Source organism: Condylostylus longicornis, unplaced genomic scaffold (assembly GCF_029603195.1).
Source record: "Condylostylus longicornis isolate FDR11 unplaced genomic scaffold, ASM2960319v2 ptg000011l, whole genome shotgun sequence".
NCBI classification, from domain to species: domain Eukaryota; kingdom Metazoa; phylum Arthropoda; class Insecta; order Diptera; family Dolichopodidae; genus Condylostylus; species Condylostylus longicornis.
In genome coordinates, this window is record NW_026577980.1 from 2,081,155 (window position 1) to 2,106,035 (window position 24,881).

Below are 24,881 nucleotides of genomic sequence, written 5' to 3' on the forward strand. Positions count from 1 at the left end.
GTTTTTCATTTTAATTTGAATACTCGCATTGAAATTTCAATTTCCTAGGAAATCGAATTCTTATAATTTTCTTCACCTTACCATATTATTATGAATAGCATATCTGTACACCTAAACACATGTATAATTTATAATATTTTTATATTATTTTTTTAAATCAAGTTGAAAAACTTTCATCAGTTTATTTAATTTTGTATTTATAATGAATAATATTAAAAAAATGTCCTTAATAGCAAAACTATAATTGAGAAATTAAAAAATTTAAAAAGTTATTAGCCCATTTCTTTTTTCCAAAATGATTTCCCCAGATGAAGATTCTAAAAAAAACCATATCATTGAAAGTAAATTGCAAGACAAAAATAAAAGTTAATTATAGAAACTCGAAAAAATTTAATATTGAAACCTTAAATGACAACATGTTAAGAATCTTGCCAATTTAAAAAGGGCTGCAGATTGAATAAGCCTCATTAATTTGTTCTTCGAGATATCGGACTGATTGGCCTTCATTATTAATCATATTAGAAGAATTCTTTCTATGTGACTTGAAATTCAAGAATTCAGAATTAAATACTCTTACATGCTCAAATTTTTATAAATGTTAAGAATTTTGAGAATTTCTCATATTTACTGAAATTTTTAACAAGAAAATCAAACAACAATTTGTTTTTACCAATTTTGTAATAACTTAGAAATTCCTGAAATAGATTCGACCCCATAGCAACTCGAATGAACAACTATTTATTTGTTTATAGAATTTCAATCTAAAGTACGTATTCTTTTTAAAATTAAATACATATAACTAAAATACTAAATACATATGTACATTTACTTTGAATTATTTTTCTAAATTAAATCTTTAAAAGAAAAATTCTCCAATTTGTATTTAAAAGAAAATTTTCAATTTAAATTTTATTTTTGAAATTTTAAATTACAATAACATGCTTAGTAAAATTGTTACATTCTGTATATCTAATCAAATTAATCGAATAAAAAGAACAAAACAAAATTTTAATTATTATTAGAATTTTGAATTTCAAATTAAAAAATTTTTTAAATTTAAAATAAAATGCAAATTTTTATTTTTAAACTCTGAGCCGCCACATAACAATTATAAGTTATCATTTCATCACATCTTTTGTATTTCCATGATATTAAAATAAAATTATGCATATTTTATAACAAATTTTCTTAACATTATTATTTTCTTTTAGATTGTGTTAAATTTTAAATTGAAATTGAACAAACAACAAATACATAGAAAAAATATTAGTCTTCGAATATTACATCTGCCTCAATTAACACCCTACATAGAACTAAACAGCTTGCAGTTCATTAAAATAACAAAAGAACAACACATTTGTTTAGGAAATTGGCAGTTATATACTGAAATTATTGCGAATCAATTTTGAAATCAGTAAAAGAAATCTTTGAAAACGTATTTTTTAAAAAAAATTTACTCAAAATTGCTGGAATATTAAAATCTCGACATTTGGAGTTAAATGAATTTAAAATCAGATTTAAACCTAAAATACTTCACTGACACGTGTAGAAAAATAAATTTGATGCTGTAATCAATACCGAGGCTTTTTAGATTGAATATCTTTGTTCGTTGATTTTTACATTGATTAAAGAATAGGGTATGGTAATTGGAAGTAAAATTTTTCTAGAATAAAATTATACCATACTTATAGACTAAGATCAGCTAAAGTTTTCACAATATCCTATTTTGCATATCGCTATATGTAAAATATATTTTTTTGAATATAAAAATTCCAATTCATTTAAAACAATGAAGGAATAAAAACGGCAAAAATTAACATCTAAACATTTTTATCCTTTTCAATTTAACAAAAAAAAAAAAAAGAAAATAAAGGCGGACATCAAATTCAATTTAAGTAAAAAGTACATAAAGTTTATAATTTGGTTCAAAGGATAATGCCTAACACAATATATCCCTATTATAAAAAGAAAAACAAAAATAAAAAAATAAACTGATTATAAAATTCTTAAGTCTTTGTAAACAAAATTTATATGTGCATATGCGTTCGCCATAAAAGATTGATTTGACTTACAAATTTCGTATGTAAAACTCTCTTTGTTTACATTTGATAAAGGAAATGCGATTTGTAATAATAAGCAAACAGAAAAGGATAATAAAATACTGTATTTATGTACATGTGTGTATGTGTTGAGTAATACAAAAACTTCTGTTACATAATTTCACTTATTTATGTGAATAAGACGTGTTAGTCTTATAAAATGCATAGAAAATTTAATAGAATTTATTAAAATCAGAAAATATGTACAGGGTATTCAATTATTAAATTCATTTTGAAAATATTTTATTGAATGTTTGTTAAAAAAATGTGATGTGAAAAAGAAACTTATTTACACAAATGAGTACACAAAACCTGTTATAATTTTCTGAATTTAATTTTTTAAAAATATGATTGACAAAATTACAGAAACGTAACAAAATATCAATTACTTTAAGAAAAGAGAATTTTAAAGATAATCAAGCAATTGATTGGTACACAAATATAATTCAAATTTGAACTAATTAATAACAGAATGGAAGTATATTTAAAGAGAATTGTAAGGCTAGATTTCCTTGTTCGCCAATTTTTAATGACAATCCATGATATCCAGATTTCGTTTTTTTTCGTTTACTGAATTTTCGTCACGTACATTGTCATGCACAGGATTTATAATTCAAGTGCTAGTTATTTATACAGAAAAATACTTAATATACATAATTTACTTACTTAATGTATAAACTCCTATTATGTATATAAAGTTAAACCAACTAAATAAAAAATTGTTTTGAGATTCAGTTTAGATTAAGTTATCATAAAGATCGGCGCACAAAAAAAAGCCGATGTAATGAGCCTGGGAGTTGATTGTATTTGCACTGTAAGTTCAATTGGAAATGTGAAAAATTTAATATTGAAACAACCTGTACATTTTTCTGAAACAATTTATCCATTTCTAATTTAATATTTTAGAAATTTTATTTTTCGTGCTTTTTTTCGACTGCGATATTTATGCAATTTCAAAACAGATTTATTTTCTTCATGCTATGTAAAACTATTTGCTAAGTCATACTACAAGAGTTTCTTGCACCAGAATTATCTTATATTTTATTAATAGAATTAATTTAGCAAATGAAAAAGGATATTTGAATAATTATTGCTTTCGTTTTTCAGGCGCCTTTCTTAAAAATGTAAATTATTAAAAATGAAAGACTAAAAGAAAAAAGAAATTAGAAATTACAAAAATATACTAAATGTAATAGTTAGAATGACGTCTGTCATATTCTCAAAAATAACTTATAATAAAATTTGACTAATGAACATTAACAATAAAATTAAAGTTGAATGTTCATTAGTCCATGATCATTCAACTTTAAAATTTAATAACATCAATTAATATTATCAATTCTTTTTTTAATAACGTCAATTAAATCTTAAAATCTTAACGTATTTATCTTAAATCTGTCTAGGTTTTCTACAAGTTAATAAAAAGACGTCAAAAACTAGTTACAAAATGTAATTAATTTATCTAATTACAATTTCAAATCTCATCAATATTTAATAATCAAAAAATATTTTTATTTTTGACAAGTTATTGCAGTAATAAAATCATTACAAAATAATTTTATCTTCTCAGTTTACGTGACTAATCTTAAATTTGATTTCATTAGCCTTGCAAATAATTTGTTAAATATAAAAATTTTACTAAATCTAATTAAAAATACAACTCAAATTACATGCATATACAAAAAAAAATTTTAAATAAGATAATAAAATTAATATCGCCAGAAATTATGCAATAATTATAGAATAAAATTCAAAAATATCCAAAAATCATTTGCGATAAAGTAAACTTTTTTATTAATGTCTGTCAATTTCAAATAACTAAATAATAATGATAAACTTAATCTGATTAAGCTTTTCATTCTTCAATTATTTCATAAATCATAAACTATACAATTAACAACAGTCATTCAAAATCTTATATTTAGGCTATAACAAACATATATGTATGTTTATATATGTAGTTCTTATTCTTTCTAACACTTCTTTTAAGTTTTCCATCAAAAATAATCCCCTCTATTATGTATATCGGTATCGGCCGATAAACGATAATTTATCGGCAAAATTTTGTGTTTGTATTACCAACATTGTTTATCGGTAAATTTTATCGGAGTCGGGAAAGCTTTTTTTCCCTGTATAGGAAACGTATTAGCTGGTATTATGAAAACGATAAATTGTCGGGTTTTCACCGATTTAAAAGCGGGTACAAATTTTTAGACGACAGATTTTTTTTTTGTAAAATCTTCATTTTATCAAGGAAACTGGTGTAATTAATTGCTTTTTTAAAATGTAAGCATTTTTTCTAAATTATTTTCTTTCAAAATGTTATTCATATATTTTATTTAGGAGTAAAATCGTAAGCAACAAAAAACAAATTGCGCGGTTAGTAGAAAAAATGGAAGAGGACTTAAACCTGGCAAGGAATGATAATCTGAAATTCTGGATAAACCTAAAAAATGTGTACATATTATATAAATAATAAAATAAAATAGGTACATAAACATACATTTTGTTGTCTAAATCCAATGGATTAGTTGAATCTCTTATATGTCGTCTTTGAATAGCTTGCGTTTCTTCACTTTCAAAATATAATGCACGTGACATTTTCCCGATATATGTATACTTTTATTTTACAAATTTAACAGAAAATAATTTTCTTACTACAACTTTTTAGCACATCAAAACCAAATTCAAAATAGTTTTAAAAATTTTTTGAAAATAACTTTTGAAAGAAAACAAATGTCATTAGAAAAAAAAACATTTTCTCCAATTTACAAAAACAAAAATTTGTATGAAAAAGCTTCTTTTAATCGGTTGAAATATTTTTATCGGTATCGGTTCATAATACAGAAGAAACCCAAAACCGATGAGAACTGCCGATAATATATCGGCCGATACCGATGTTCATAATAGAGGGGAATATTACAAATTGATAATCACATTACTATAATGATAACCATCTTGCACACATCACGGATTTTTACAACGCACATAAAGAAGCAGAATTGCAAACTCTGGAATTGAATATGTAGTTACAATTTTTATTTGAAACTCATTTAATCTGATGTAAGTAGCGACATCTACATACATAATATGAAAACACAAAATGAAATTCTCATTCTTATATACCAAAATTTTTACTTTGTTTCACATTTTCCATTACAAGTTCACAATGATTTTAAGATTTACAAAAACTTTCGAAACAAAATGTTAATTAGAATATCGAAAAAAAAACATGAAATTTTTTTTAATAAGACACCTTATATTACCCCACAATTTTATAAACTAATTATATTTCTTTATTATTTCCCGATGATTAAATATACCTGATTTAATTAATAAAGAAACTGAAGAGAATATTTAATTCTCGATTTCCTTAACTTTATTTATAAAAACAAAACAAAAAAAAAAAAGAAAACCAAATTTCATTGGAATCCACTTTGCGTTTATTGTTAATTAAATGTTTGCCTGAGGTTGTTATTTATTGGTCCTAAACATTTTTATCCTATATATAAAAGAAAATTAATGAATTGTAAAAATATGAAAATACGAAAGAAAAAAAGGAGAGAGAAAGAAAATAATTTGATTTTTGTTTTTATTTCATAAAATCTTATTAAGTGCTTTGACATTTATTAACTCTTAAAAACTCTGACAATCAACAACTTTATTAATTTCAGAAATTTTTTTCTTTTCTAATTTTATAAAGTAATAAAATAAGTTAAATATTTTTAAGAGAAATTGCACGTGAAAGTTTATAAAAATTATAATTTTTAATATTAATAAAGAAACTTTTAATAATTTGACAATTATTGACCGAAATAATTGACAGTACATATGTAACATTTTGACATTTCTCGGGAATTAAAATGTAAAATTGAAAAAAAAAACTCAGTTCTTTTATTAAGGCTCTTGGATTAAAATTAGATTATATAACAAGATTTTTAAAACTTGACAAAATTTAACAAATTCTTCTTCGAATCCAATTCAATTTTTCTATTAAAATAACATCAAATTATTTTGATTTTCAACTTTTCTTAATTGAAATTTAATATTATCTTTTTTGTAAAATGAATTAAAGAAAAACAAAAATTAAAGTTTCTAAACATTAAACAAGTTACTTTTAACAAATATAGCCAAAACATTTTTCTAAATGAACAATAAAACAAAAGCAAAAAAAAAAATTACTTTTAAAACAAAAATAAAAGTTTTCGTTTTAAAGAAAATTTCCCTTAGGGAAAAATTTTCATTTCTTCTCATTTCGTTTTTTTTAAAATGAGAAATCACTCATTTCAACAAATTTGATTCTCTCTATATGAAATCATATTATTAGCTATAAAGGAGCACAGTACACGTACAGCGTAACAAACATATATACATGTGTGTTGTTGTATTTTTAATACCATTTTATATTTTTTATATTTATAAATAATTAATTTGTTTTTGACCGCAAATATTCTTTTGTCCCATAGCAAATAAGAATTCAAAGTTCATTTATTAAAATCATTCATTCCATAATATAAATAAATATTTTTACCCTATGAGGCAAATAATTGGGAAAAAAATCTCTAAACATTTTTATAGATTGAGAATTAAATGAAAGTAATAAATTATATAAAATTTATTTTTCATATCAGTGATTTTTTCCCATAACCCTATGAGTTTTAAACAAGAAAAAGAAAATGATAAACTCATTTTCTTCTTGGTTTGCCACTAAAATTTCGTTAAAGAAAAATATTAAAGAAATAAAATAGAATCTTAAATTATATATTTTTTCTATCTTTAATTTCAAATAATTATTTATATAATAAAGACGTAATATAAATAATTAATTTGATAAAGACTACAATAACATTTTCATTATTATGTTATTGGAGCATAATATATGAGGAAGATGGAAAATTGGTTAACTTGAGTCCTTAGTTGTGAAAAGCTTAACTCTTCCTCAAGTCCAAGAATTTGTGTCTACGAAAAAATGATAAACCAAAAATGCGTTATTAGCCTTACACCTGCACACTGTAACAGATATCTATTACAACCTTTTAGACAAATTGTTCGGGATGTTCTCATTGCTAACGGTTTATTATATAGTAGATCAGTAACAGAAAATCATCAACTACTCTAATTGCAAACCATCACATATTTATTCACCTCAAAATTACCCCAATATCAGTATCAGCTTGTTGCTAAAGTTCCGGTAATTTACAAAATTTTTTGAATGTAGCAAAGCTCACAACCAATTTATAGTTAAAACCAATTTTTTGTTCAAATGTTTGTAACTTCGTTAATCGAATTCTCAAACTAAGAAAAATTTATATTGCGACTAAAGTTCACAAATTTGGTATTTTAAATACATTGCACCAGGTTTTTCGGGACGACATAGAACAGAACAGAGTGTGCTTAGATTCTACTCATTTTTGTTAATTAAAACAAAAAACCAGCAACTAAATACATAATACATCAAAATTGATTAATTATATTATTACTTTCTCTCTTCCTTTTTCTCTCACTCTCTTACGTAACTCAATTTCTATTATTTGCCCCGCATTGTCTCAAAAATTCTATCGATCATGTAATTCATTTATATTTTATTGTCTTACTTCCACATTTATACCGTTGTTGTTGCCTATTGTTTAATTAATATATTTGCCTCATTTAGGTTTTCTTTTGTTTTCTTCTCATTTTCTTATTGTTGTTAACGTAAAACGTTTTTCTAAACTAAAATTGAAAAATATTATATTTATTACAATATATATTATGCCTGCATACACACGCACATACATTTCAATAACATTATAAAAACAATAAAAATTTCTCTAACTAATTTAGAAAAAGAAAGGGGGGGGGGGGAAAGAAATACCAAAACAAAATGAGTAGCCTCAGTTAAATTAAATTTATTACGTACTTATAAGCACTTTGAATGGGGGCGTGGTGGAAAACAAATAATCTAAATTATAAGTTAATTATATTAATAATTTTCTTTTTAAATATAATTCAAATTAAATATTCTGTTTTCCTGAGGGTTAAATTATTTTTGTTAAACGAAATATTATTCTCTTTGTGTTAAAGAAAAAAATGTGTAAATATATTTAATTGGTTCGCATATTGTTTAAGTGTTATATACATATGTATATGCATATAATACCTAACGAAATTTTCAGTTTTATTGAGTGTTAAGAAATACATTGTACAATATTAATCATATTTATATCACGGGGTGTACTGATCTACTTAAATATTATATAGGTATAAAGATTGCTTATAAATTTCAAATATAAAAATATTTAATTAAAACCTACTATAATTAAAATGCATATCATCATTCAAGAATTCAAAAAAAACCGGAAACAGAATCAGTTTAACATGTATGAGAGTGGTAAATTTAAACTATAAAAGTACACCCCTGAAATATATTTGCCTCTGTACACATAATTAAAAACTGCAGGAAAAGAGAGCTTCTTCTCCACATTTTTATTTACGATTTCAATGATTTAGCAACTTTAATGTGAACTTATGTTGTGTATGTAAATGAAAATCTATTGTGATTCTTATGCAAAACCACATGATTCCAAATATTTTTGGTACAATATAGAAGAAAACTTCCTTTGAATATTTTATTTTTATAAAAGGAATTTTCTTTATTTTGTTATTTGAGTATATAAAAATATTTTCATGACGCCCTCATCAAATTATGAACCTTAAAAATTCTTTTCACATTTTCATATATTTTTCTATAGAAAAAGGCCCTTATTCCTAATAAACGGTTGAATAATAAAATCTCTCAAAAAATAAAGAATTTCTACTAAGTAAGGACTAAGCAGATGAAAAATAAAAGAGTGTAATCAAAACTATATAACAAAAACCAAAAAAAAAAATACGGAAAACTTTTTATAGAGAGAAAAAAATAATATGATTTTGAGATTCGGTATTCTTTAATTTCTGTACTGAATTTCAGAGTTGCCGATTTCTTTATTAAAGATTGCTGTTAACACTTTAGATTCGAAATAATTTTTTTTTGTTATATCCATAAAATATAAGAATAGTCAGTATTATAAAAACATTCTTCCTTCAATAACGTCTTGATTTCAGTTAACTGAAGAAGCCGAATTGCTGAAGAACATTATAATATGTACACTATATTTTCATCAATTTGTAAAAGAGAGCAAGTGTAACATTATATTTAAGGTCTCTCTTAAAAATCTTATATACCTGACATAATTTTTTAATGGTTCTTGAAGTGACTTAAATTTCTACTTACGCAGAAAACATAGAAACAAATTTTTTCCTAAATTACATAGGAATGTAACAGGATGTGTCCGACCGCATTCCAAAGTGATAAAAATCAACTGATTAGTCCATCGAAAAGTTGGGCTCTTTTTGGAACTGTTTCATTTAAATCATTTAAACAAACAAAATTGAGTCTTCTTTAAATTTTCAAATAAAAATTGTTCCAGATCAAAAAAATTTTATCGAAAGCTGTAATGGTCCGCCTTATTCAATAATATTCAATAATTTTTTACTATAATTCACTACCCGGAAGTAAACTTTATATGATTACAATACTTCGTTTGTTATAAATGATATTGTTGAAAAAAAGGCAAGAAAAGCACAGGCTTTGTTTTTCTTTTGTTCTCTTTACTATTTTCTTCCGTAATTTGATAGAAATCGCTTATATGTCAAAAAATTTATTATCATTTTGATGCTACTTTTTTTTTTTACTACTTTTTACACGCACTTTTTCATGTTTGTGAATTGTGAATATGTACATGTGTATATTAGCCTACATGATTTCAATTATTTGAGTAGGAAACATCGTATAAGTAGGTATACAGACACATATAACGGTTTAATATTTTATTTCTTGTACAAATATACTTTTGTAAAATGCCTACTTTTAGTCCCCTCTCAAAAAGAATTTGTTTTAAGACCTCTCAAAAATGAACAATAGTGATGACATTTAATTGTTTCGTTATAATATTTTGTGTTATTAATTTTTACTATAATTTGTATTGTTCGGACGTGTCTGGTATACATAATGGAAGCAAAATTTTCAATATAATACAATTATTTTGTTGTACTGCAAACCAGAATCAAGAAAAATCTTGTGCTATATTTATATTAAATTTATTCAAATTTTCCGAAATACATAGATTTTATTTTAAATATCATGTAGGCAAAAAAAATATGAAAAATTAATATTTCTTATGGCACTTTGAAGTTTTTTTTTCTCCCGATATTAAACCATAACTCTCTAATTTGGTCAATGCTTTATAATTAACAATTTAATACCATCTGGTGGTTGGTCAGTGGTTTGTGATGTAATGTAATTCTGTTTTATATTATATAAACATGATTGTATCGTAAAAATTATTATGAAATTTTATTAAAAATTATTAAAAAAAACTTAAATATGTTGTTATTTTATGCATTATTAGGGTGATAGCTTTGATAATAATTTATTGCTATTACTTATAACAAAAATTAGTAAAGCTTGTTAAATAGATTTATCGATATATAGAAAAATATTGGCAGCTGAATGTTAATCAAATAGAATTTAATATTAACTAATAATATGTTTTTTTTTTTTGTAGAATTTTCTATTTATAATATTGGAATTAAGTCTTAAAAAAATATTGCTTCCGCTCACATTGCTGATAAGACGATTTAGGATTCAGTGGTAAGAGTTCATATTTAAAAGAGAGAGCTAACAGAGATCCACTTAGGAAGCAAAAGAGTTGCCGAAAGAGCACCAAATCAAAACGTAATTACTTATACATGCGTTGTATTTTTCCTTTAAAGTGGGAAAGTAGAAAATCTTTTTGGAGAGAATACTATTTAAGAAAATATTATATAATTTGAAAACTGACAATATTTACATTGTTGATATAACACTCCTAATTAGGTCGATTATTAATATTTTTAAATTTCGGTGTTACCGTTGATTAATGCTAGGTAACTTGTAAAGTGATTGGTCTTTTAGATTAAATAAGTGATAAATTGAATTAAAATAATTCAATCTTTTATATTAATTATGAAAATGTTAAAGATATCTATCGGAATAAATGCGCAACTATTATTTTCAAGTTCTACCTTCCTTCATTTAAAGGATTGTGGTTGAAATCTTAAAGGAGTACAGTACAGGCCCTTAAAAGGAGTAGAAAAGTATGTAGAAAAGTATTTAAGAATAACAACTGTCGAATTTACAAACTTTTCAATGTTATACGAAATTTTTTATAAAATCTAAAAGTATATTCAAGTTACAAAATCATTTAATTTTTATTTTCCATGAAATATAAATTATTTATTAAACGACTTTAATAAGCTTAAAATTATTTTTATTCGTTTTAAACTTTGCTTTTTCAAAAATATTTGCAAAATTATTTTATATATTTTCATTTCGACAACATTTTTGTTCATTTACTCACATATACATATACACAAATATACATATACAGTTCTCCCCGGTTAATTGAACCGAGAAAAGTTGCACACTTTTTGTATCAATTAAGCGGGTAAATCAATTAAAAAAATCCCGTTTAATTGAACAATTGGTGCAATAAAACGAATTTTTTTAACTGAATCGTTTACGCATGAAAACGAATACTCGCTATTGAAGATCAGGCGCAAAAACGAATTTGATCCTGCTACTGCATAAAATTAATAAAAACAATAGGAAGCATATCCTATTACATATACTTATCAAAATATCCTAGGTAAAAAGCTATATTTAAAATAGGGGATACACTAATGAAATACTAAAACTCAAATTTTTTTTTATTTCAAAATTTAAAAACTTAAATTTTTCTTTATTTCAAAATTTTAAAACTTAAATTTTTCATCATTTTAAATCCATCTAAGTAATGTAACTGTGAATTCAAATTCAAAATATGTAAACCATAATATTTTTATATCACATAACATAACAAAAATTAAAAATAAATATTTCATATTACAAAGAAAACAAAATATTTCATACGTTATATCTAATTTTTCAATAAATTTACTATTGCTAGTTTAACAACAACAAATAGAATAAACAGGTCAATAAACAGGGGAATTTTTCACAGTTTTTATAAGGTAATACCAAAAAAAGAGATTCATTTAAGCGAGTTGTTCAATTAAACGGGACTCAATTAAACGATGTTATTCATGTATATTTTAATAGGGATTTAAAGTTGCCTTAGTTTTTCGTTCAATAAAAGGGGAAAATCAATTAAGCGTGGTGCATTTAACCGGGGAGAACTGTACTCTAATTCTATTAAAATTAAGTATTTGTTTTAAATTTATACCATGTAATACCACCAAATTTTCTTTAAAAAGAAATTCTAATACTTTTTTCTCTATTTTTTCTTTATTCTTTTCAATAAATTTTTGTCTTAAAACAACTCATTTTGTATACCATATTATATGAATGTGTGTACTGTTTTATAGGCAAGCCTAGCTAACATTCATAATGATTCTCACAACGTTTGAAAGTTTATTTTGTATAATTTTAAAAAGAATACAGATTGAATTCTTACTCACTTACATTTTGTTGTTTCTCAGTCTCTTACAAAATCAAATACAGTTCTCCCCGGTTAAATGCACCACGCTTAATTGATTTTCCCCTTTTATTGAACGAAAAACTAAGGCAACTTTAAATCCCTATTAAAATATACATGAATAACATCGTTTAATTGAGTCCCGTTTAATTGAACAACTCGCTTAAATGAATCTCTTTTTTTGGTATTACCTTATAAAAACTGTGAAAAATCCCCCTGTTTATTGACCTGAATTTTTGTTATGTTATGTGATATAAAAATATTATGATTTAAATATTTTGAATTTGAATTCATAGTTACATTACTTAGATGGATTTAAAATAAAGAAAAATTTAAGTTTTAAAATTTTGAAGTAAAGAAACATTTAAGTTTTTAAATTTATTGAAAAATTATAAAATTAACATATGGAATAATTTGTTTTTATTTTTGATATGAAATATTTATTTTTAATTTTTGTTATGTTATGTGATATAAAAATATTATGGTTTACATATTTTGAATTTGAATTCACAGTTACATTACTTAGATGGATTTAAAATGATGAAAAATTTAAGTTTTTAAATTTTGAAATAAAAAAAAATTTGAGTTTTAGTATTTCATTAGTGTATCCCCTATTTTAAATATAGCTTTTTACCTAGGATATTTTGATAAGTATATGTAATAGGATATGCTTCCTATTGTTTTTATTAATTTTATGCAGTAGCAGGATCAAATTCGTTTTTGCGCCTGATCTTCAATAGCGAGTATTCGTTTTCATGCGTAAACGATTCAGTTAAAAAAATTCGTTTTATTGCACCAATTGTTCAATTAAACGGGATTTTTTTAATTGATTTACCCGCTTAATTGATACAAAAAGTGTGCAACTTTTCTCGGTTCAATTAACCGGGGAGAACTGTATATGTACATGAATGGTAATTGAAGAAATAAAATTAAAATAAAAAATTCAATAACACAATAAAATATTTTTCACACAAAAAACAAAAAACACAAAAAAAAAACCAAAATTTAAAAATTTGTTTTACTTTTAGGTTTTGGAACGCAAAATTAAATAATTAAATTGGATCCACATTAAATTACATCAGATAATGAGAGTTTTTAACTAATTAGTTAGAAGAGCAGTTGAGCGCACTGTTTATGTAAATTTATTCCGATAGAAGGCTTTGATATGCTTATATTTCAAATTTAAAGATGCAATATAATTGAAACTTTTGGACTTTTGGATCTCCAGTGATTCCAGTGACTGTAACAGGCAAAAGTTATTGACCAAACATCTATATGACGAAGAATCTACTACCGTTAACGTAAATATTATTACTGTTAATATTATTGAAATGGGAAATAAATTTAAATTACTTGGAGAGTATGAACAAAAGTAGTTGGGCAAGCTTAAAAAACATCCAATTCATATGTCAGCTTTTACAGTTTTACTCCTTTGAAGTGGGAACAACTCGTATTAAACGTAAGTATTCAAAAAATTATTTAATCACAATTGTTTGCATTTGATTTGAAAAGTTTTGCAAATACACGGAACCCTAGTAAATTTTTATTTAGCAAAAATTGAACAATATTGGAATCCTATTGAACACAATTACTTTGATATCATTTCATGGTTTTAAGCGAAATTTTACAAATTTACGAGTAACACAAAATAGATGCTTCTTTGAAAAAAAAGGTGTTGGGGGGGTTTCTTATATTCACTCAATTTTACTTTCAAAGAAAATAGTATCTGAAAAATAAATAATAAAAGAAAAATGACATTTCTAAAATATAAAATGATCACGAAAACCGGAAAAACGTCAATAAAAAGAAATTTTAAAAAGTTTTTTCATAAGAAAAATAAGAACAGAAACTCATAAGTAGTCCTTTGAATTACTTTAGTTCATGTTACTATCTATAATGTCCTTCTAATAGCTTTCTCTGGTTTTTTAAATTTAAAGGTTATCAAAAAGGAGTTAAACAAAACAAAATTCTTGAACTAATTTAAACAACAAAAAACAAAAATATTTTTTTTTTTCGTTTCACTCTTTCTCTCTTTTTTATACTTTTTAAATTTAATTCTATGATTAAGAATAACAGAATAAAAAAGTTCAGTTAAAGTTTTTAACTTTTCAAAAAAAAAAAAGTTAATAAAAAAGTTAAAAGTTAATTTTTTACAAGAATAAATTTTCTCTTTGAATATTTCTTAGAAAAATACTTTTGTCTATCAAAAAATTTTAGAGTATTGCAATATTCTAGGGTAATCCAAAAGTATTTTGCAAAATTTTTTCTTTTCTATACTTGCATTGAAGTTTAAATTTCCTTAATGTCTTTTCCACCAATATTATTAAGGGCGTTCTTATCTGTTTTTTTTTTTGGTAACTATAATTTTTTTTTTGTAATCCCGTTGAGTTTTCATCTTAATTTCATAAAATCCTCGAATCGGCATAATCTTTTATAGTTTCTAATTATATTTACAAGACAATTTGCTTGCTAGAAAAAAAGTGAATGAAAATTGGAAGTTATAGATTTTTTTATTATTTTATAAATTTAAATAATGAATTAAACTAAATGGAGATAAAAGTGGATGAGAATAATATTTAAAAGCTCCCAGTTCTAACTAAAAATTTTTGCTTTAGTTCAAGAAATCAAAAAAAAAAAAGTAGGAAAACTTCAACAAATTTTTTTTAATAAATTATTTTTCTAAGAAGGCGACACTGCACTTGTATAGTAAACTACTAAAACATGTTCATTTTGGACTATACTGATTAAATTGTTTTATTTTTCTTTTTTCAAAATAAATATGAATGCTTAATAAAGAATAAACGATAATAGCAAATAAAGATAACCACATAATAGCAAATGGCAAGACAACTCCTTGAAAATTCTACCACCGCGATGAAAAATGGTAAAAGTTGTCAAAAGTTTTTTCTTAAAAGAAACATTTTTCAATTGCCATTATAATTTAATATGTACATATATATATATTTACAATTTCGATAATGCATACAAATTTCTATAAACAAGCTTCATATAAACTTAAATAGCCACTAAACTCTAACTCTTGAAATTGTTTCAAAGAAATGTAAAGAATTTATAGAATTCTAGTAAATTTAGCATTTTATATAAGTTCACTTTAAAAAATTTTTACATAAAATTGTTACAATTATGAAGTAAATTTAAATATCTTTCTAAAAATTGTTTTATCAAATTAAAGGAATGAGGAAGAAATGACATTGAATATCACAAAGCAGAAAAAAGTAGAAAATTTGTTTTGGGACGGCATACAGACTAGTGGTACGATCAAAACTTTGTAATCGAAAGCCGTGAAATCTGTTTGCACTAAGCAGATGAAATCTCAGTACATATGCAGTTAGCATTTCTTCGAGACACTGTTTGTTTGATAACATGACTAGAAATGTTTGATAACATGACTAAGCATTGTTTCCTCGAATATTTTGTCTTGGTTGCAAATGCATGTGACTCAAATGCATGTGACTTGGTTGCAAATACATGCAGAGAGAAATGTGACTCAAAGAAAAAATGCGTTCTTACGACTCAGTGAGTTGTACAGGGATATTTATTACCTTTTGTTGACTTAATAAAAATGCCGGATGGAAGTATTCATTCAAAAACGATTATATTACTCAATGAAAGAGAATATTTTCCTCCGCAAAATTAATTTCATTCTTTAACCAAGAAATAATTATGAGAAATCACTAGTTGCTAGCAAAACGGAATCATTTATCTTCTTATCAACTAAATCCTATAAAATCAATTACAATTTACTCATTCTTATACTTTGCTCCGTAAATTACTTCTTTTATTCTAGCAATTTTTAACCCATTTTTTTGTTCCAGTGTATTAAGTTGAACACGTTTATAAATAAAACATACAAAGAAAGTATATAATTAATTAACAAAAATAACAAAATTTAAGGAGAACTAAACATTTAAAGAATTTTAATTTTATATTTAAAATATTCGTTCAATGACCCTGAAAATTCAAATAGAAATTTGTCCCTATAGCCACATTTAATAAATTTTATTAAATTTAGTGTAGATACCTGTGTTTTCTTTCACCATCTAAAGAAGAACAACTTACTGTTTTTTATTTTTGAAATAAACTTCTTTGGTTAAAGTTCACGTAGTTCATTTACTTGAACTAAATCATATAACAAAGAAGAAAAACGGACTCAAAAATCTCAATTAATTTCATTTTATTTATCCTTTTTAACTCCTCAATGAAAATTATAAGCAAAGTTCGAAAAAAAAACAACTTATGTATGCGACGATAGCACGTAGCTTCTTATCTTATACCATAGACACCTTCTGAAGTGCATGCTTCAAAAATAAAATATTTTAATAGCGTTGTATTTATAGTTATGTTGAAAAAATTTTGAGTTCATAATTTTACATTTTATGTATAAGAAAATGAAACTAGAGAAGAAAATATAAATGGACATAAACTTCAATGCTTAACCTATTATATTTGTTTGTTTTGTTTGTTTTTTGCAAGATAAACATTTTTATTACTTAATATTGATTTTTTAAATATTTTTTACGGAAAAAAGGATAAAAATGAAAGTTTTAATAGAGAAATTAAAGGTGTTTACACCTCAATATAAATAAGTTGGAACTTTTATGATTACAAAGGAAAAAATTGCAAAGAAAGAGGAATACATCCCATATTATACGAGATACTACATAGTCGATTGGTCAACTCTGTGATATCTGTAAGAAAACTTTACAAGAGTTACATGGCATCTGACAAAAGACTTCATAGATCAATCAAATTTTATTGAAATGGTGTAAAAATGAAAGTTGATATATCGAATTTTGCTGAAATTTAAGGTAACAACAATATATGAATAGTAACCAAACATGTTGTTGCTATGTACAACCTGTTGTTGCTTTTCCATTTGTTCATAAACATTTGTTCGTAAAACAGAAAGTGTTGAGTTCTTATACTTGTAGGAAGAGAGAGTTTTCAAGCCGTATCAGCGAATTGTTATACAACAAAAATTCTATTAAACTAGTCTGCAATTACTTCCAATTATGAAATAAAATTGAGCGAAAATAGAGTTATCAGGGCTTTGCAATATTCCGATAGATTGCAAGTTTAAAATTAAAAAATCTAGAAAAAACCCAATGAAACCAAAGAGAAGAACTGATTGTATCAATTCAATTCTACGCAACATTTCAAGCGAATTCGTATTATAATCTTCAAAGCCAACCAAATCGTTACATCGTGAGACCAAAATTTTCGATATAAATTTGCTGTGTACTATAACTTTTGTAACAGTTCGTATTTATTTAAAGATGGAAAATAGAACAGTTTTTCTAAGAAAGAAATTTTCGTATGGTCGAATTAATGTGAAACGGAACTTGTTTACTTAATGTTTGTACATACTAAAAATACAGGAACCAGTAAAATTGTGAATTTAAGTTTACTTCTTTTTCTTTTTTGCAAATAAACATTTGGCTTTTCAATTCGGAATGCTCTCAAACATCCTTAAATCCTAAAAAACATCAAACAAGCTTTCTAAAAAAATTATAAATGACTCCTTTCTCTCCCTTTGTTTCATTCCGCCATGTCAACAATGACAATATTTTATTTTGGTTGAGTTTCTTAAAATAATAGTAACATTTTAGCATTAAGGTGTCCTTAATAGGAGAACGCATACACAAATATTCCCTATATAAATAAAATACACTAGGACTAGAATAATCGTAGCAGACAAATTTTTTTTGTTTACGTTGTAATAAAAAAACAAAATATTAAAATAAATAAAAAATATTTTCCACAAAAAAATAAAAACACGAATATTTTCACTTGTAACATTTTTTGGATGTACATATGTATGTGTTTTGTGTGTATGTACATTTCAATTATGAATGGCGAGTTTGTTTTGTAAATAAAGAGTTGTTGTGTTACGAAACAATTTACAGTTGTCTCGTGTTCAAATACATTAATAGTAAAAGTATTCTAAATTGAAAATTAAGATAAACATTATGTGGACATGAAGTTCTTCAACAAAAACTGTTATTTCTTCATACTATAGGAAACAAAATTGTTGAATTTGTTATTTTGAAATTTAAAGAAAAACGTGTTGCTTAACTGAAATCAATGAATGTCCCAAAGAGCTCATACTGAAATCAGAGATTCTAGGGAATAAAAATGGTATGCGTATTCAACCACAAAAAAATCTGAATCTTAAGGCTAAAGATTCGTATATAGAAAACATTGAATTTTTATTTAACAAACACGAACAGTGAAGTACTTGATGTAGTGGGAATTGCTACGATAGCACTAATTTTACTGTGTCGTACAGTTTAGACTATAGATACTTCAGTACACAAATATTGTCAATCGCTTGCACGGTAACAAAATATTTAATTTTGAGTTTTTCTCTAAAGTAGTGTTACATAACCAAATACACAAACATACGTACAACTGTTCAAATTTCTATTAATAAATTTTTCTAATACATAATTTCAATTTTTTCATGAATTTCGAAATGAATTTGCAAAACTTCTATTTCTCCGGAATTATCTAATACATAATGTACACCTCTATATAGTATGTGTGTATGTATATGCAAGTAAATACATTGAAAAAAATGTAATTTTTAAATAATTTGCTATTCTAAAAATAATCAGAAAAATTTGTAATTGTCACGATGGCTTAAAATCAAATTTAACACTCCATTGATTTCATGTTCATTTATACACATACTTACACTAAACACAATATCATTCATTTACTTTCGTAAGATACATAACATTACTCTCTGGTATGTATACATAACATTATACCTTCACAACATATATGTTATACAAATTATATACAACATTAATCTATTTATTTTGTCTCAAATTGAATGTTATACAAACATTGAGAAAATGTAAAAGCATTATTAAATTTTCTGTACATTTGCTTATTTTATAAAATTGTACGTAATATGTAGGTAATATTCCCTATAGGTATACTTAGAATAAAGATCTTTAGGCATATTAGAATTTTAAAGCTTAAATATTAAACAAATTTTAAATTCGGTATCAAATTTCAGCTAGAGTTTTAAGACATTGATGATTGAAAACGATTTGTACTATTTTATAAAATTTTTAAAATTTTCTCTTCAATATTTTAAAAATTAATTTTAAATTTAAAAAATATTTTGTTCCCTTAGATCAAAAATATTCTTAGTCTAACTTTAAGTAAACGACTTGTTTTTTTTTTCCTTTTTAGATTTTATTATTATTTTTGCTCCTAATGTGAAAACATGGGTCCTGTCAGATTTTTGCTGCTTTTTGAAATTGGTGAGTACATATTTCACATATTTTTAATACCACATTCCTTTGGGATATCATTTTCTTACAAAAATCTAATTTTAGGAATCAATTTTCAAGTATAAGGTGGAATTAAGGAGGAACTAAAGAATTGAAGAGTTTTCACAAATTACATTTTACCTAATCTTAACACCGTAAGTGAGGCAAATTAAAAAAACAAAAAAATACTTTTTTGAAAAGTAATTTAACACTCCCCTGAAAATTTTTCAAAATGTTACTAAAATATTCTTGATCTAATATAGAAATTTCTTTGAATATTTCTGATCTAAAACAGTAGTTTATTACATTTTATCTTAAAAACATTCATGTTTCATATCTCAATTACACCAAATGGTGAACAAAAATTAAAATATAAATTTTTCTTAATTAAAAACTATGGTGAATATTTCAAAAATTTAATTATTAATTTGTTTTTCTGTTACCACTCCTTTACGAAAAAAATATTACTCTCATTTATTTTATGTATAAGGATAAAAAGTTTTTGTTCTAAAATTTTAAATTGTTTTAAAATTTTCTGCTTTCCTGATTTTATTTTGCTTTATCCAGTTCACAAAATAAAAACTCTCATAAACAATTTAAAAAAACATTTTTTACATTAACGAAATTGTATGTTCAGCAGTAGAATTTCTAATATGATTAAAAAAAAATAATAAAACATAATGGTCCTTTTTAAGTAAACAAGCTGTTAATAGTGATTGGATTGCCTTTGTGTATTAAATAAACAAACACACAACAGAATTTTTAGGAAGTAATTGAAAATTTTTTCGTAAATTTAATAGAACATTATTTTTTATATTACAAAAAATGTCATTTGAAATTATTTCAGAACAAAATCATGTTACAAAGTTATAAATTTTAAATGTAAAATCGTTATTAAACAAACATTCTACATGCACAAACTTGTTTGATTATAGAATGTAAGTTTCAATTGAAATAAAAAATTTGCTGCTCCTAAATGTATGCAATTTTTTTTAAAGTAAACATTGAGAATGATAATTTGATTGGTTTAATATGGTTTAATATATTGTTGTATATTATACAAATTAATGCATTTTTAAAATACGCAACAAAATTCTATCAAATAATACCGAAATACTTCAAACATAATTGTATGCTATACCATTCGCATTTCATTTGCAGTGTATTTTTCCTCCAACATATTGTTGGGTGACGTTAGAAATATTCTTTCTCATTTAAAATTCTTTCAATTTAAGTTAAAAATGTTTTTAATCATATTAAAGAATATACTTAAAGTAGCTTCAAAATGTAATAAAATTGAAATTTAATTAAATATTCAATGTGATAAAATAGTGACAATCAGATTTTTTAATAGGGCATTTTCTTTTTTTTTTATTTCAATCATTATATATTACAGTTAATTTTTTAAATGTCTAACAATGTAATAAATATTACACTCATACAAACCAATTAATTTTGAATTTTTCTTGCAGTTATTGCAAAATCGTTTCACATATTTTTACACTTCATTAAAACTGGAGAAAAGTTTTGTTCAACAATACCATTACTCTTTCCGTAAGGTTACATTACTGTCAATTTAGACAATCGCAATAAACTTCACATTATTCAAAGTAAGATTTTTAATCTTTTTTTTTTTTTGTTATACAACTCATTAATTTGGTGTCTTTATGTTATATTAAAAAAATTCTAATTTAGCTGTCTAGAGAATTTCAAATTGTTTTCTTCCTTAAATTTATTTATATGTATACGATAAATCATTTAAAAATTGACATTATAATTGGCACAGGTGAGAATTAAATATTTTAATTCTGATTATTTATGTGCATTAAAAAAAATTTAAATAAGAAATTAATTTCTTAAAATTAACCATCTGGCACATTTTAGGATTGATTTTTCAAAAAATCTATAAGTTTCACGTTCATAAGAATACCATTGTTTAATTATGATTAGTTTATTTTTAGGGGCAACAATTTAATTTTAAATAATCAAAATTGTTGTTTTATTCTCAATTTTATTTTCATACAAATTATGGAATTCAAATATGGGTCACAATTACCAAAGAAACTATTAACATGCCTCAAACAATACAAAATACGGGTATAAAAAAGGTGTTTTCAATTAATATATATAAGAGATATTAAAAAACGGTCAAACTACAATTGGCTCGAAAAAAAGAAATTATTCACAGCTAAAATGGAATTTTGATCTATGATTTAGTAATAAATTAATTAATATTGCATATGCACGAACTTTGAAACCAAAGGTTTGGTACTTTGACTATGTTGATCTCAAAGGTTGAACTACATTTCGCAAATACCAGGAAAAGTAACTTGTAACATACTAGTTGTAAAAATTTAGCGCATTGTAAGAGTTCAATTTCAATAGTGATCGAATTTTAAGTTCGATTGTGATTTTTGAAATATTAATATGAAATTTGAATCGTTTTATGAGGACAACATAGTTTCTCTTTGGACATAGTGAAATAGATAAATATATTGTTTTCGTAATTTCTTATAATATTAAACCTGATCATTAACTTTAGAAAGAATTTTAAATTTATTTATGTGGCTTAATAATTTAATTTTAAAGCCTGATTTGTTTGCTTTTTTAAATTTTTATACACAGATCTTACATATCTAATGTTTTAAGAAGTAATTTTTTTCAGTCAATTAGATTTTCCCCCTTAACAAACGAATTTCTCTCTTTATTTTCAAAATATTTGCATAATTTTGGCTTCATGTCATTTCAAAAAAAAAAGAAAAATATTCATTATTTCTTAGAAAATTTTGTCTAGACTTATCAATTCATCTGGAAATAATTATTAACAAAAAAACAATAACATCTTTTTCTTATATTGAAAACAATTTTAAATTACTAAAAGAGTGTATTTAATTAATCAATTGGTTTGGCAACTTCTTTGTAAACAAACAATTACGACAAAATCTAATTATCATATTAAAGCTTACCTGCTAAAAATTATTCACACTCCCCAGGCATTACAAAATATAAAAACTCCTTTAGTAATTTTTTTTTTTTGTAACATGTTTGAGCAATTAACTATCCTTGTTTAACCGAAATTCGTAAAAAATAATCCTTTTAATGAATACGCAATAGAATTTAATATTATGTGATTAAAATCTTGAAAAGTTAATGAAATTTTGAATTAATTTAATTTCCACTTTGATTTCATATTGTGTAGTAGAAAAATGTTTTTGAATTATTTTTTAATTTTTGATTTAAATATTCGTTTCTGTATTCTTTATATTTTTGAATTCTTTAAACATTTATTCACACATTTTGAACACTCTAATTTTTTTTTTGAAAATTAAAAAAATATTCTTATTAAATTAATTATTTTAATTTCTAATAATCAGCAAATATTCGAAAACTTCATATCTTTATTCATTCCTTCATTAGAAAATTTATAAAGCACTCAGTTCCAAATCGCTTTAATCAGACAAATAAACACAAAAATATTTAAATTTAAAACCTATACACGACCGAGATACAAGTTTGAGTTCCATTCAAGAAAACTGTAATGCTGAAATTTTTATACGTATATGTATAAGCATATATATGTATATATGTATATATATATATATTTTATTTCAAATATCACTAAAGAAAATAAAAAAATCTAAGAATAAATAAAAAATATTCTTGTCCTTTGTCGAAGGACCACACCGGGATATCGTCTAAAATTAAACTGAACTATTAAAGATCCATTGATTGTCCTTTATACTTCTTAAAATCTTTTTATACATAAAAATTTTTTGTTTTTTAATTTTCTATTTCCTATCGAATTTCTATAAATTCCTATGGATTTCCTACTTAATTCCTATTATTTCCTACATAATTCCTACTTAATTTTTTTTGCTCAATTTTTATCATATTTTCAACTTTAATTAAAAATAAACGATAAATTTTAGTTTTTTTGAGCTTTTAAAAGTTATAAAGTGTTTTTTTTAAATTTTAAACAAGCTCGGGAAACTTTTCAAAAATAATTTAGAAAGCTTTAAACTTGTTTTTCATTTTACCATCTTTTCTGGTTCCTCCTATTCTATGGCAATAACAAATAAATTCAACCTGTTAAAGGATATTTTCAACTTGTAGTAGAATACAGAATTCTGAATACCAAGAGAAAATAAAAAATAAACCTAAAAGCAAATTTAAATTTTGACTTGCGCATTTTAAATATTTTTAGCTTTCTATTTTATAGACTATACACAATTGAAAGCTGATTCAGAAAAATCCGGGAAAAAAATTTTTACTAGTAAAGAATTATCAATGAAACTTTTTTTTTTTTTGGAAGAAAACAAAAATTAAGTAGGCCAATTTTGTTTTTTTTTTTAATTTTTTTGTACTGTGTATGTGTTTGTATGTGTATATAAGTTTGATAATATCAAATAAAATGTTAACAAGTGTAAGAAATATGGTTTTAAGGTAACAGTTATACAAATAAATTTCCTGACGTGTATAAAACACTACCAACAATATTTCAAAAGTTTGTCTGTTTTAAAATTATAAAAAACCAATTTTCTCTTAACTTTGGTTTTGTTGCTAATTTTTATTGTAATAATTAAGAGAAAAATCATACATATGTAAATACAAATATGGGTGCCTTTTTAAAAGAATTGTAATTCCGATTTACATATTCTCCAAATTTAAAAAGAAAGTTTAAGAAATTTTAATTCAAAAAAAAAGTGTTACTCTTAAAAGTGAATGAAAAAATGGAAAATCTTATTTTAATTTTTTTTTCTATTGACATTAAAATTTTAGATTATGAATGAAACTGTCACGTCAATTCTTTTAGTGTGTATGAATGTTTGGATTAGAATGTTTATAATGACACAAAATATATTGTAGAGAGTTTGAACCATCCCTATAGTAGGAATAAGTAGTATAAGTATGTTTAAGGTAATCAGTTGACTTGTTAAATT

General features: G+C 24.0%; 1 protein-coding gene across 1 annotated transcript in view; it reads right to left on the reverse strand.

Moving 5' to 3' along the window:
- The window catches only part of LOC129619237 (neuroglobin-like), a 67,594-nt gene extending 43,972 nt beyond the window's left edge, over positions 1-23,622 (reverse strand). Inside the window, exon 1 of the mRNA XM_055534384.1 lies at positions 22,908-23,622. The gene's annotated coding sequence lies outside the window, so the exon portion shown is untranslated. The remainder of the gene's footprint in view (positions 1-22,907) is intronic.
- Between the last annotated feature and the right edge of the window lie 1,259 nt (positions 23,623-24,881).